Genomic DNA, 12,726 nt, shown 5'->3' with positions numbered 1-12,726 from the left:
CCAATGCCAAAACACAGTGAAATCTTTTTTATGGCTTTAAACGCGTTTTCTCCTCGAGAGAAACATGTTTTCACTAAAAACGTTATAGTTTAAACATGCCTGTTGTACATGTCTGCAAACACTCAGAGCCTTAAAGTAGGGTTTTCACCAATGTGTTTTTTGGTGAGAAACCTTCTATTTCAAAGGTTCTGTGCGTTTTCAGACATGTTCAGTATGTATTTTTTGTGTTTTCTGATGAAATCCCTCCTTTTAATGCATTTTCTCACAGAAAATGAGTCTCTCACCATGGGAAAATGGCTTTTTTGAAAACGCATATTCTGGTCGAGAAATGGTGTTTTAAACAATAAAACAACTCCCGGCCTTATTTAGTTCACATTTTTACTTTTGGTAACCTAGCCCGTATTCATAACGCACTAAACCTTTTTATCGCGTTAAACGCCTTTTCTCGACAACAAAAGCACAATTTCATCAAAAACAAACAAAACAAGAAAAATGAATCTATTCAACAAGTCTGCAACACATCCTTAAGAGTTACATGATTTCACCCAATGTCAATGTGTAATTTCTCCAGTTCTGATCATTGTTTAGGTTGTTGGTAGCTTGGTCCAATGCCAAAACACAGAGAAATCTTTTTATGGCTTTAAACGCGTTTTCTCCTCGAGAGAAACATGATTTCACTAAAAACGATATAGTTCAAACATGCCTGTTGTAACTGTCTGCAAACACTCAGAGCCTTAAAGTAGGGTTTTCACCAATGTGTTTTTTGGTGAGAAACCTTCTATTTCAAAGGTTCTGTGCGTTTTCAGACATGTTCAGTATGAATTTTTTGTGTTTCTGATGAAATCCCTCCTTTTAATGCATTTTCTCACAGAAAATGAGTCTCTCACCATGGGAAAATGGCTTTTTTGAAAACGCATATTCTGGTCGAGAAATGGTGTTTTAAACAATAAAACGAGTCCCGGCCTTATTTAGTTCACATTTTTACTTTTGGTAACCTAGCCCGTATTCATAACGCACTAAACCTTTTTATCGCGTTAAACGCCTTTTCTCGACAACAAAAGCACAATTTCATCAAAAACAAACAAAACAAGAAAAATGAATCTATTCAACAAGTCTGCAACACATCCTTAAGAGTTACATGATTTCACCCAATGTCAATGTGTAATTTCTCCAGTTCTGATCATTGTTTAGGTTGTTGGTAGCTTGGTCCAATGTCAAAACACAGTGAAATCTCTTTATGGCTTTAAACGCGTTTTCTCCTCGAGAGAAACATGATTTCACTAAAAACGATATAGTTCAAACATGCCTGTTGTAACTGTCTGCAAACACTCAGAGCCTTAAAGTAGGGTTTTCACCAATGTGTTTTTTGGTGAGAAACCTTCTATTTCAAAGGTTCTGTGCGTTTTCAGACATGTTCAGTATGAATTTTTTGTGTTTCTGATGAAATCCCTCCTTTTAATGCATTTTCTCACAGAAAATGAGTCTCTCACCATGGGAAAATGGCTTTTTTGAAAACGCATATTCTGGTCGAGAAATGGTGTTTTAAACAATAAAACGACTCCCGGCCTTATTTAGTTCACATTTTTACTTTTGGTAACCTAGCCCGTATTCATAACGCACTAAACCTTTTTATCGCGTTAAACGCCTTTTCTCGACAACAAAAGCACAATTTCATCAAAAACAAACAAAACAAGAAAAATGAATCTATTCAACAAGTCTGCAACACATCCTTAAGAGTTACATGATTTCACCCAATGTCAATGTGTAATTTCTCCAGTTCTGATCATTGTTTAGGTTGTTGGTAGCTTGGTCCAATGTCAAAACACAGTGAAATCTCTTTATGGCTTTAAACGCGTTTTCTCCTCGAGAGAAACATGATTTCACTAAAAACGATATAGTTCAAACATGCCTGTTGTAACTGTCTGCAAACACTCAGAGCCTTAAAGTAGGGTTTTCACCAATGTGTTTTTTGGTGAGAAACCTTCTATTTCAAAGGTTCTGTGCGTTTTCAGACATGTTCAGTATGTATTTTTTGTGTTTCTGATGAAATCCCTCCTTTTAATGCATTTTCTCACAGAAAATGAGTCTCTCACCATGGGAAAATGGCTTTTTTGAAAACGCATATTCTGGTCGAGAAATGGTGTTTTAAACAATAAAAACGTCTCCCGGCCTTATTTAGTTCACATTTTAACTTTTGTTAACCTAGCCCGTATTCATAACGCACTAAACCTTTTTATCGCGTTAAACGCCTTTCTCGACAAGAAAATCACAATTTCATCAAAAACAGACAAAACAAGAAAAATGAATCTATTCAACAAGTCTGCAACACATCCTTAAGAGTTACATGATTTCACCCAATGTCAATGTGTAATTTCTCCAGTTCTGATCATTGTTTAGGTTGTTGGTAGCTTGGTCCAATGCCAAAACACAGTGAAATCTTTTTATGGCTTTAAACGCGTTTTCTCCTCGAGAGAAAAATGTTTTCACTAAAAACGATATAGTTCAAACATGCCTGTTGTAACTGTCTGCAAACACTCAGAGCCTTAAAGTAGGGTTTTCACCAATGTGTTTTTTGGTGAGAAACCTTCTATTTCAAAGGTTCTGTGCGTTTTCAGACATGTTCAGTATGTATTTTTTGTGTTTCTGATGAAATCCCTCCTTTTAATGCATTTTCTCACTGAAAATGAGTCTCTCACCATGGGAAAATGGCTTTCTTGAAAAAGCATATTGTGGTCGAGAAATGGTGTTTTAAACAATAAAAACGACTCCCGGCCTTATTTAGTTCACATTTTTACTTTTGGTAACCTAGCCCGTATTCATAACGCACTAAACCTTTTTATCGCGTTAAACGCCTTTTCTCGACAACAAAAGCACAATTTCAGCAAAAACAAACAAAACAAGAAAAATGAATCTATTCAACAAGTCTGCAACACATCCTTAAGAGTTACATGATTTCACCCAATGTCAATGTGTAATTTCTCCAGTTCTGATCATTGTTTAGGTTGTTGGTAGCTTGGTCCAATGCCAAAACACAGTGAAATCTTTTTATGGCTTTAAACGCGTTTTCTCCTCGAGAGAAACATGATTTCACTAAAAACGTTATAGTTTAAACACGCCTGTTGTACATGTCTGCAAACACTCTCAGAGCCTTAAAGTAGGGTTTTCACCAATGTGTTTTTTGGTGAAAAACCTTCTATTTCAAGGTTCTGTGCGTTTTCAGACACGTACAATATGTATTTTTTGTGTTTCTGATGAAATCCCTCCTTTTAATGCATTTTCTCACTGAAAATGAGTCTCTCACCATGGCAAAATGGCTTTCTTGAAAAAGCATATTGTGGTCGAGAAATGGTGTTTTAAACAATAAAAACGACTCCCGGCCTTATTTAGTTCACATTTTTACTTTTGGTAACCTAGCCCGTATTCATAACGCACTAAACCTTTTTATCGCGTTAAACGACTTTTCTCGACAACAAAAGCACAATTTCATCAAAAACAAACAAAACAAGAAAAATGAATCTATTCAACAAGTCTGCAACACATCCTTAATAGTTACATGATTTCACCCAATGTCAATGTGTAATTTCTCCAGTTCTGATCATTGTTTAGGTTGTTGGTAGCTTGGTCCAATGCCAAAACACAGTGAAATCTTTTTATGGCTTTAAACGCGTTTTCTCCTCGAGAGAAACATGTTTTCACTAAAAGCGTTATAGTTTAAACATGCCTGTTGTACATGTCTGCAAACACTCAGAGCCTTAAAGTAGGGTTTTCACCAATGTGTTTTTTGGTGAGAAACCTTCTATTTCAAAGGTTCTGTGCGTTTTCAGACATGTTCAGTATGTATTTTTTGTGTTTCTGATGAAATCCCTCCTTTTAATGCATTTTCTCACAGAAAATTAGTCTCTTGCCATTGCAAAATGGCTTTCTTGAAAAAGCATATTGTGGTCGAGAAATGGTGTTTTAAACAATAAAAACGACTGCCGGCCTTATTTAGTTCACATTTTTACTTTTGGTAACCTAGCCCGTATTCATAACGCACTAAACCTTTTTATCGCGTTAAACGCCTTTTCTCGACAACAAAAGCACAATTTCATCAAAAACAAACAAAACAAGAAAAAAAGAATCTATTCAACAAGTCTGCAACACATCCTTAAGAGTTACATGATTTCACCCAATGTCAATGTGTAATTTCTCCAGTTCTGATCATTGTTTAGGTTGTTGGTAGCTTGGTCCAATGCCAAAACACAGTGAAATCTTTTTTATGGCTTTAAACGCGTTTTCTCCTCGAGAGAAACATGTTTTCACTAAAAACGTTATAGTTTAAACATGCCTGTTGTACATGTCTGCAAACACTCAGAGCCTTAAAGTAGGGTTTTCACCAATGTGTTTTTTGGTGAGAAACCTTCTATTTCAAAGGTTCTGTGCGTTTTCAGACACGTACAATATGTATTTTTTGTGTTTCTGATGAAATCCCTCCTTTTAATGCATTTTCTCACAGAAAATGAGTCTCTCACCATGGGAAAATGGCTTTTTTGAAAACGCATATTGTGGTCGAGAAATGGTGTTTTAAACAATAAAAACGTCTCCCGGCCTTATTTAGTTCACATTTTAACTTTTGTTAACCTAGCCCGTATTCATAACGCACTAAACCTTTTTATCGCGTTAAACGCCTTTTCTCGACAACAAAAGCACAATTTCATCAAAAACAAACAAAACAAGAAAAATGAATCTATTCAACAAGTCTGCAACACATCCTTAAGAGTTACATGATTTCACCCAATGTCAATGTGTAATTTCTCCAGTTCTGATCATTGTTTAGGTTGTTGGTAGCTTGGTCCAATGCCAAAACACAGAGAAATCTTTTTATGGCTTTAAACGCGTTTTCTCCTCGAGAGAAACATGATTTCACTAAAAACGATATAGTTCAAACATGCCTGTTGTAACTGTCTGCAAACACTCAGAGCCTTAAAGTAGGGTTTTCACCAATGTGTTTTTTGGTGAGAAACCTTCTATTTCAAAGGTTCTGTGCGTTTTCAGACATGTTCAGTATGAATTTTTTGTGTTTCTGATGAAATCCCTCCTTTTAATGCATTTTCTCACAGAAAATGAGTCTCTCACCATGGGAAAATGGCTTTTTTGAAAACGCATATTCTGGTCGAGAAATGGTGTTTTAAACAATAAAAACGTCTCCCGGCCTTATTTAGTTCACATTTTAACTTTTGTTAACCTAGCCCGTATTCATAACGCACTAAACCTTTTTATCGCGTTAAACGCCTTTTCTCGACAACAAAAGCACAATTTCATCAAAAACAAACAAAACAAGAAAAATGAATATATTCAACAAGTCTGCAACACATCCTTAAGAGTTACATGATTTCACCCAATGTCAATGTGTAATTTCTCCAGTTCTGATCATTGTTTAGGTTGTTGGTAGCTTGGTCCAATGCCAAAACACAGAGAAATCTTTTTATGGCTTTAAACGCGTTTTCTCCTCGAGAGAAACATGATTTCACTAAAAACGATATAGTTCAAACATGCCTGTTGTAACTGTCTGCAAACACTCAGAGCCTTAAAGTAGGGTTTTCACCAATGTGTTTTTTGGTGAGAAACCTTCTATTTCAAAGGTTCTGTGCGTTTTCAGACATGTTCAGTATGAATTTTTTGTGTTTCTGATGAAATCCCTCCTTTTAATGCATTTTCTCACAGAAAATGAGTCTCTCACCATGGGAAAATGGCTTTTTTGAAAACGCATATTCTGGTCGAGAAATGGTGTTTTAAACAATAAAACGAGTCCCGGCCTTATTTAGTTCACATTTTTACTTTTGGTAACCTAGCCCGTATTCATAACGCACTAAACCTTTTTATCGCGTTAAACGCCTTTTCTCGACAACAAAAGCACAATTTCATCAAAAACAAACAAAACAAGAAAAATGAATCTATTCAACAAGTCTGCAACACATCCTTAAGAGTTACATGATTTCACCCAATGTCAATGTGTAATTTCTCCAGTTCTGATCATTGTTTAGGTTGTTGGTAGCTTGGTCCAATGTCAAAACACAGTGAAATCTCTTTATGGCTTTAAACGCGTTTTCTCCTCGAGAGAAACATGATTTCACTAAAAACGATATAGTTCAAACATGCCTGTTGTAACTGTCTGCAAACACTCAGAGCCTTAAAGTAGGGTTTTCACCAATGTGTTTTTTGGTGAGAAACCTTCTATTTCAAAGGTTCTGTGCGTTTTCAGACATGTTCAGTATGAATTTTTTGTGTTTCTGATGAAATCCCTCCTTTTAATGCATTTTCTCACAGAAAATGAGTCTCTCACCATGGGAAAATGGCTTTTTTGAAAACGCATATTCTGGTCGAGAAATGGTGTTTTAAACAATAAAACGACTCCCGGCCTTATTTAGTTCACATTTTTACTTTTGGTAACCTAGCCCGTATTCATAACGCACTAAACCTTTTTATCGCGTTAAACGCCTTTTCTCGACAACAAAAGCACAATTTCATCAAAAACAAACAAAACAAGAAAAATGAATCTATTCAACAAGTCTGCAACACATCCTTAAGAGTTACATGATTTCACCCAATGTCAATGTGTAATTTCTCCAGTTCTGATCATTGTTTAGGTTGTTGGTAGCTTGGTCCAATGTCAAAACACAGTGAAATCTCTTTATGGCTTTAAACGCGTTTTCTCCTCGAGAGAAACATGATTTCACTAAAAACGATATAGTTCAAACATGCCTGTTGTAACTGTCTGCAAACACTCAGAGCCTTAAAGTAGGGTTTTCACCAATGTGTTTTTTGGTGAGAAACCTTCTATTTCAAAGGTTCTGTGCGTTTTCAGACATGTTCAGTATGTATTTTTTGTGTTTCTGATGAAATCCCTCCTTTTAATGCATTTTCTCACAGAAAATGAGTCTCTCACCATGGGAAAATGGCTTTTTTGAAAACGCATATTCTGGTCGAGAAATGGTGTTTTAAACAATAAAAACGTCTCCCGGCCTTATTTAGTTCACATTTTAACTTTTGTTAACCTAGCCCGTATTCATAACGCACTAAACCTTTTTATCGCGTTAAACGCCTTTCTCGACAAGAAAATCACAATTTCATCAAAAACAGACAAAACAAGAAAAATGAATCTATTCAACAAGTCTGCAACACATCCTTAAGAGTTACATGATTTCACCCAATGTCAATGTGTAATTTCTCCAGTTCTGATCATTGTTTAGGTTGTTGGTAGCTTGGTCCAATGCCAAAACACAGTGAAATCTTTTTATGGCTTTAAACGCGTTTTCTCCTCGAGAGAAAAATGTTTTCACTAAAAACGATATAGTTCAAACATGCCTGTTGTAACTGTCTGCAAACACTCAGAGCCTTAAAGTAGGGTTTTCACCAATGTGTTTTTTGGTGAGAAACCTTCTATTTCAAAGGTTCTGTGCGTTTTCAGACATGTTCAGTATGTATTTTTTGTGTTTCTGATGAAATCCCTCCTTTTAATGCATTTTCTCACTGAAAATGAGTCTCTCACCATGGGAAAATGGCTTTCTTGAAAAAGCATATTGTGGTCGAGAAATGGTGTTTTAAACAATAAAAACGACTCCCGGCCTTATTTAGTTCACATTTTTACTTTTGGTAACCTAGCCCGTATTCATAACGCACTAAACCTTTTTATCGCGTTAAACGCCTTTTCTCGACAACAAAAGCACAATTTCAGCAAAAACAAACAAAACAAGAAAAATGAATCTATTCAACAAGTCTGCAACACATCCTTAAGAGTTACATGATTTCACCCAATGTCAATGTGTAATTTCTCCAGTTCTGATCATTGTTTAGGTTGTTGGTAGCTTGGTCCAATGCCAAAACACAGTGAAATCTTTTTATGGCTTTAAACGCGTTTTCTCCTCGAGAGAAACATGATTTCACTAAAAACGTTATAGTTTAAACACGCCTGTTGTACATGTCTGCAAACACTCTCAGAGCCTTAAAGTAGGGTTTTCACCAATGTGTTTTTTGGTGAAAAACCTTCTATTTCAAGGTTCTGTGCGTTTTCAGACACGTACAATATGTATTTTTTGTGTTTCTGATGAAATCCCTCCTTTTAATGCATTTTCTCACTGAAAATGAGTCTCTCACCATGGCAAAATGGCTTTCTTGAAAAAGCATATTGTGGTCGAGAAATGGTGTTTTAAACAATAAAAACGACTCCCGGCCTTATTTAGTTCACATTTTTACTTTTGGTAACCTAGCCCGTATTCATAACGCACTAAACCTTTTTATCGCGTTAAACGACTTTTCTCGACAACAAAAGCACAATTTCATCAAAAACAAACAAAACAAGAAAAATGAATCTATTCAACAAGTCTGCAACACATCCTTAAGAGTTACATGATTTCACCCAATGTCAATGTGTAATTTCTCCAGTTCTGATCATTGTTTAGGTTGTTGGTAGCTTGGTCCAATGCCAAAACACAGTGAAATCTTTTTATGGCTTTAAACGCGTTTTCTCCTCGAGAGAAACATGTTTTCACTAAAAGCGTTATAGTTTAAACATGCCTGTTGTACATGTCTGCAAACACTCAGAGCCTTAAAGTAGGGTTTTCACCAATGTGTTTTTTGGTGAGAAACCTTCTATTTCAAAGGTTCTGTGCGTTTTCAGACATGTTCAGTATGTATTTTTTGTGTTTCTGATGAAATCCCTCCTTTTAATGCATTTTCTCACAGAAAATTAGTCTCTTGCCATTGCAAAATGGCTTTCTTGAAAAAGCATATTGTGGTCGAGAAATGGTGTTTTAAACAATAAAAACGACTGCCGGCCTTATTTAGTTCACATTTTTACTTTTGGTAACCTAGCCCGTATTCATAACGCACTAAACCTTTTTATCGCGTTAAACGCCTTTTCTCGACAACAAAAGCACAATTTCATCAAAAACAAACAAAACAAGAAAAAAAGAATCTATTCAACAAGTCTGCAACACATCCTTAAGAGTTACATGATTTCACCCAATGTCAATGTGTAATTTCTCCAGTTCTGATCATTGTTTAGGTTGTTGGTAGCTTGGTCCAATGCCAAAACACAGTGAAATCTTTTTTATGGCTTTAAACGCGTTTTCTCCTCGAGAGAAACATGTTTTCACTAAAAACGTTATAGTTTAAACATGCCTGTTGTACATGTCTGCAAACACTCAGAGCCTTAAAGTAGGGTTTTCACCAATGTGTTTTTTGGTGAGAAACCTTCTATTTCAAAGGTTCTGTGCGTTTTCAGACACGTACAATATGTATTTTTTGTGTTTCTGATGAAATCCCTCCTTTTAATGCATTTTCTCACAGAAAATGAGTCTCTCACCATGGGAAAATGGCTTTTTTGAAAACGCATATTCTGGTCGAGAAATGGTGTTTTAAACAATAAAAACGTCTCCCGGCCTTATTTAGTTCACATTTTAACTTTTGTTAACCTAGCCCGTATTCATAACGCACTAAACCTTTTTATCGCGTTAAACGCCTTTTCTCGACAACAAAAGCACAATTTCATCAAAAACAAACAAAACAAGAAAAATGAATCTATTCAACAAGTCTGCAACACATCCTTAAGAGTTACATGATTTCACCCAATGTCAATGTGTAATTTCTCCAGTTCTGATCATTGTTTAGGTTGTTGGTAGCTTGGTCCAATGCCAAAACACAGAGAAATCTTTTTATGGCTTTAAACGCGTTTTCTCCTCGAGAGAAACATGATTTCACTAAAAACGATATAGTTCAAACATGCCTGTTGTAACTGTCTGCAAACACTCAGAGCCTTAAAGTAGGGTTTTCACCAATGTGTTTTTTGGTGAGAAACCTTCTATTTCAAAGGTTCTGTGCGTTTTCAGACATGTTCAGTATGAATTTTTTGTGTTTCTGATGAAATCCCTCCTTTTAATGCATTTTCTCACAGAAAATGAGTCTCTCACCATGGGAAAATGGCTTTTTTGAAAACGCATATTCTGGTCGAGAAATGGTGTTTTAAACAATAAAAACGTCTCCCGGCCTTATTTAGTTCACATTTTAACTTTTGTTAACCTAGCCCGTATTCATAACGCACTAAACCTTTTTATCGCGTTAAACGCCTTTTCTCGACAACAAAAGCACAATTTCATCAAAAACAAACAAAACAAGAAAAATGAATATATTCAACAAGTCTGCAACACATCCTTAAGAGTTACATGATTTCACCCAATGTCAATGTGTAATTTCTCCAGTTCTGATCATTGTTTAGGTTGTTGGTAGCTTGGTCCAATGCCAAAACACAGAGAAATCTTTTTATGGCTTTAAACGCGTTTTCTCCTCGAGAGAAACATGATTTCACTAAAAACGATATAGTTCAAACATGCCTGTTGTAACTGTCTGCAAACACTCAGAGCCTTAAAGTAGGGTTTTCACCAATGTGTTTTTTGGTGAGAAACCTTCTATTTCAAAGGTTCTGTGCGTTTTCAGACATGTTCAGTATGAATTTTTTGTGTTTCTGATGAAATCCCTCCTTTTAATGCATTTTCTCACTGAAAATGAGTCTCTCACCATGGGAAAATGGCTTTTTTGAAAACGCATATTCTGGTCGAGAAATGGTGTTTTAAACAATAAAACGACTCCCGGCCTTATTTAGTTCACATTTTTACTTTTGGTAACCTAGCCCGTATTCATAACGCACTAAACCTTTTTATCGCGTTAAACGCCTTTTCTCGACAACAAAAGCACAATTTCATCAAAAACAAACAAAACAAGAAAAATGAATCTATTCAACAAGTCTGCAACACATCCTTAAGAGTTACATGATTTCACCCAATGTCAATGTGTAATTTCTCCAGTTCTGATCATTGTTTAGGTTGTTGGTAGCTTGGTCCAATGCCAAAACACAGTGAAATCTTTTTATGGCTTTAAACGCGTTTTCTCCTCGAGAGAAACATGTTTTCACTAAAAACGTTATAGTTTAAACATGCCTGCTGTACATGTCTGCAAACACTCAGAGCCTTAAAGTAGGGTTTTCACCAATGTGTTTTTTGGTGAGAAACCTTCTATTTCAAAGGTTCTGTGCGTTTTCAGACATGTTCAGTATGTATTTTTTGTGTTTCTGATGAAATCCCTCCTTTTAATGCATTTTCTCACAGAAAATGAGTCTCTCACCATGGGAAAATGGCTTTTTTGAAAACGCATATTCTGGTCGAGAAATGGTGTTTTAAACAATAAAAACGTCTCCCGGCCTTATTTAGTTCACATTTTAACTTTTGTTAACCTAGCCCGTATTCATAACGCACTAAACCTTTTTATCGCGTTAAACGCCTTTCTCGACAAGAAAAGCACAATTTCATCAAAAACAGACAAAACAAGAAAAATGAATCTATTCAACAAGTCTGCAACACATCCTTAAGAGTTACATGATTTCACCCAATGTCAATGTGTAATTTCTCCAGTTCTGATCATTGTTTAGGTTGTTGGTAGCTTGGTCCAATGCCAAAACACAGTGAAATCTTTTTATGGCTTTAAACGCGTTTTCTCCTCGAGAGAAAAATGTTTTCACTAAAAACGATATAGTTCAAACATGCCTGTTGTAACTGTCTGCAAACACTCAGAGCCTTAAAGTAGGGTTTTCACCAATGTGTTTTTTGGTGAGAAACCTTCTATTTCAAAGGTTCTGTGCGTTTTCAGACATGTTCAGTATGTATTTTTTGTGTTTCTGATGAAATCCCTCCTTTTAATGCATTTTCTCACTGAAAATGAGTCTCTCACCATGGGAAAATGGCTTTCTTGAAAAAGCATATTGTGGTCGAGAAATGGTGTTTTAAACAATAAAAACGACTCCCGGCCTTATTTAGTTCACATTTTTACTTTTGGTAACCTAGCCCGTATTCATAACGCACTAAACCTTTTTATCGCGTTAAACGCCTTTTCTCGACAACAAAAGCACAATTTCAGCAAAAACGAACAAAACAAGAAAAATGAATCTATTCAACAAGTCTGCAACACATCCTTAAGAGTTACATGATTTCACCCAATGTCAATGTGTAATTTCTCCAGTTCTGATCATTGTTTAGGTTGTTGGTAGCTTGGTCCAATGCCAAAACACAGTGAAATCTTTTTATGGCTTTAAACGCGTTTTCTCCTCGAGAGAAACATGTTTTCACTAAAAACGTTATAGTTTAAACATGCCTGTTGTACATGTCTGCAAACACTCAGAGCCTTAAAGTAGGGTTTTCACCAATGTGTTTTTTGGTGAGAAACCTTCTATTTCAAAGGTTCTGTGCGTTTTCAGACATGTTCAGTATGTATTTTTTGTGTTTTCTGATGAAATCCCTCCTTTTAATGCATTTTCTCACAGAAAATGAGTCTCTCACCATGGGAAAATGGCTTTTTTGAAAACGCATATTCTGGTCGAGAAATGGTGTTTTAAACAATAAAACGACTCCCGGCCTTATTTAGTTCACATTTTTACTTTTGGTAACCTAGCCCGTATTCATAACGCACTAAACCTTTTTATCGCGTTAAACGCCTTTTCTCGACAACAAAAGCACAATTTCATCAAAAACAAACAAAACAAGAAAAATGAATCTATTCAACAAGTCTGCAACACATCCTTAAGAGTTACATGATTTCACCCAATGTCAATGTGTAATTTCTCCAGTTCTGATCATTGTTTAGGTTGTTGGTAGCTTGGTCCAATGCCAAAACACAGTGAAATCTCTTTATGGCTTTAAACGC

This window comes from Lampris incognitus, chromosome 3, assembly GCF_029633865.1.
Source record: "Lampris incognitus isolate fLamInc1 chromosome 3, fLamInc1.hap2, whole genome shotgun sequence".
Taxonomy (NCBI): Eukaryota; Metazoa; Chordata; class Actinopteri; order Lampriformes; family Lampridae; genus Lampris; species Lampris incognitus.
This window is presented reverse-complemented; position numbering follows the sequence as displayed.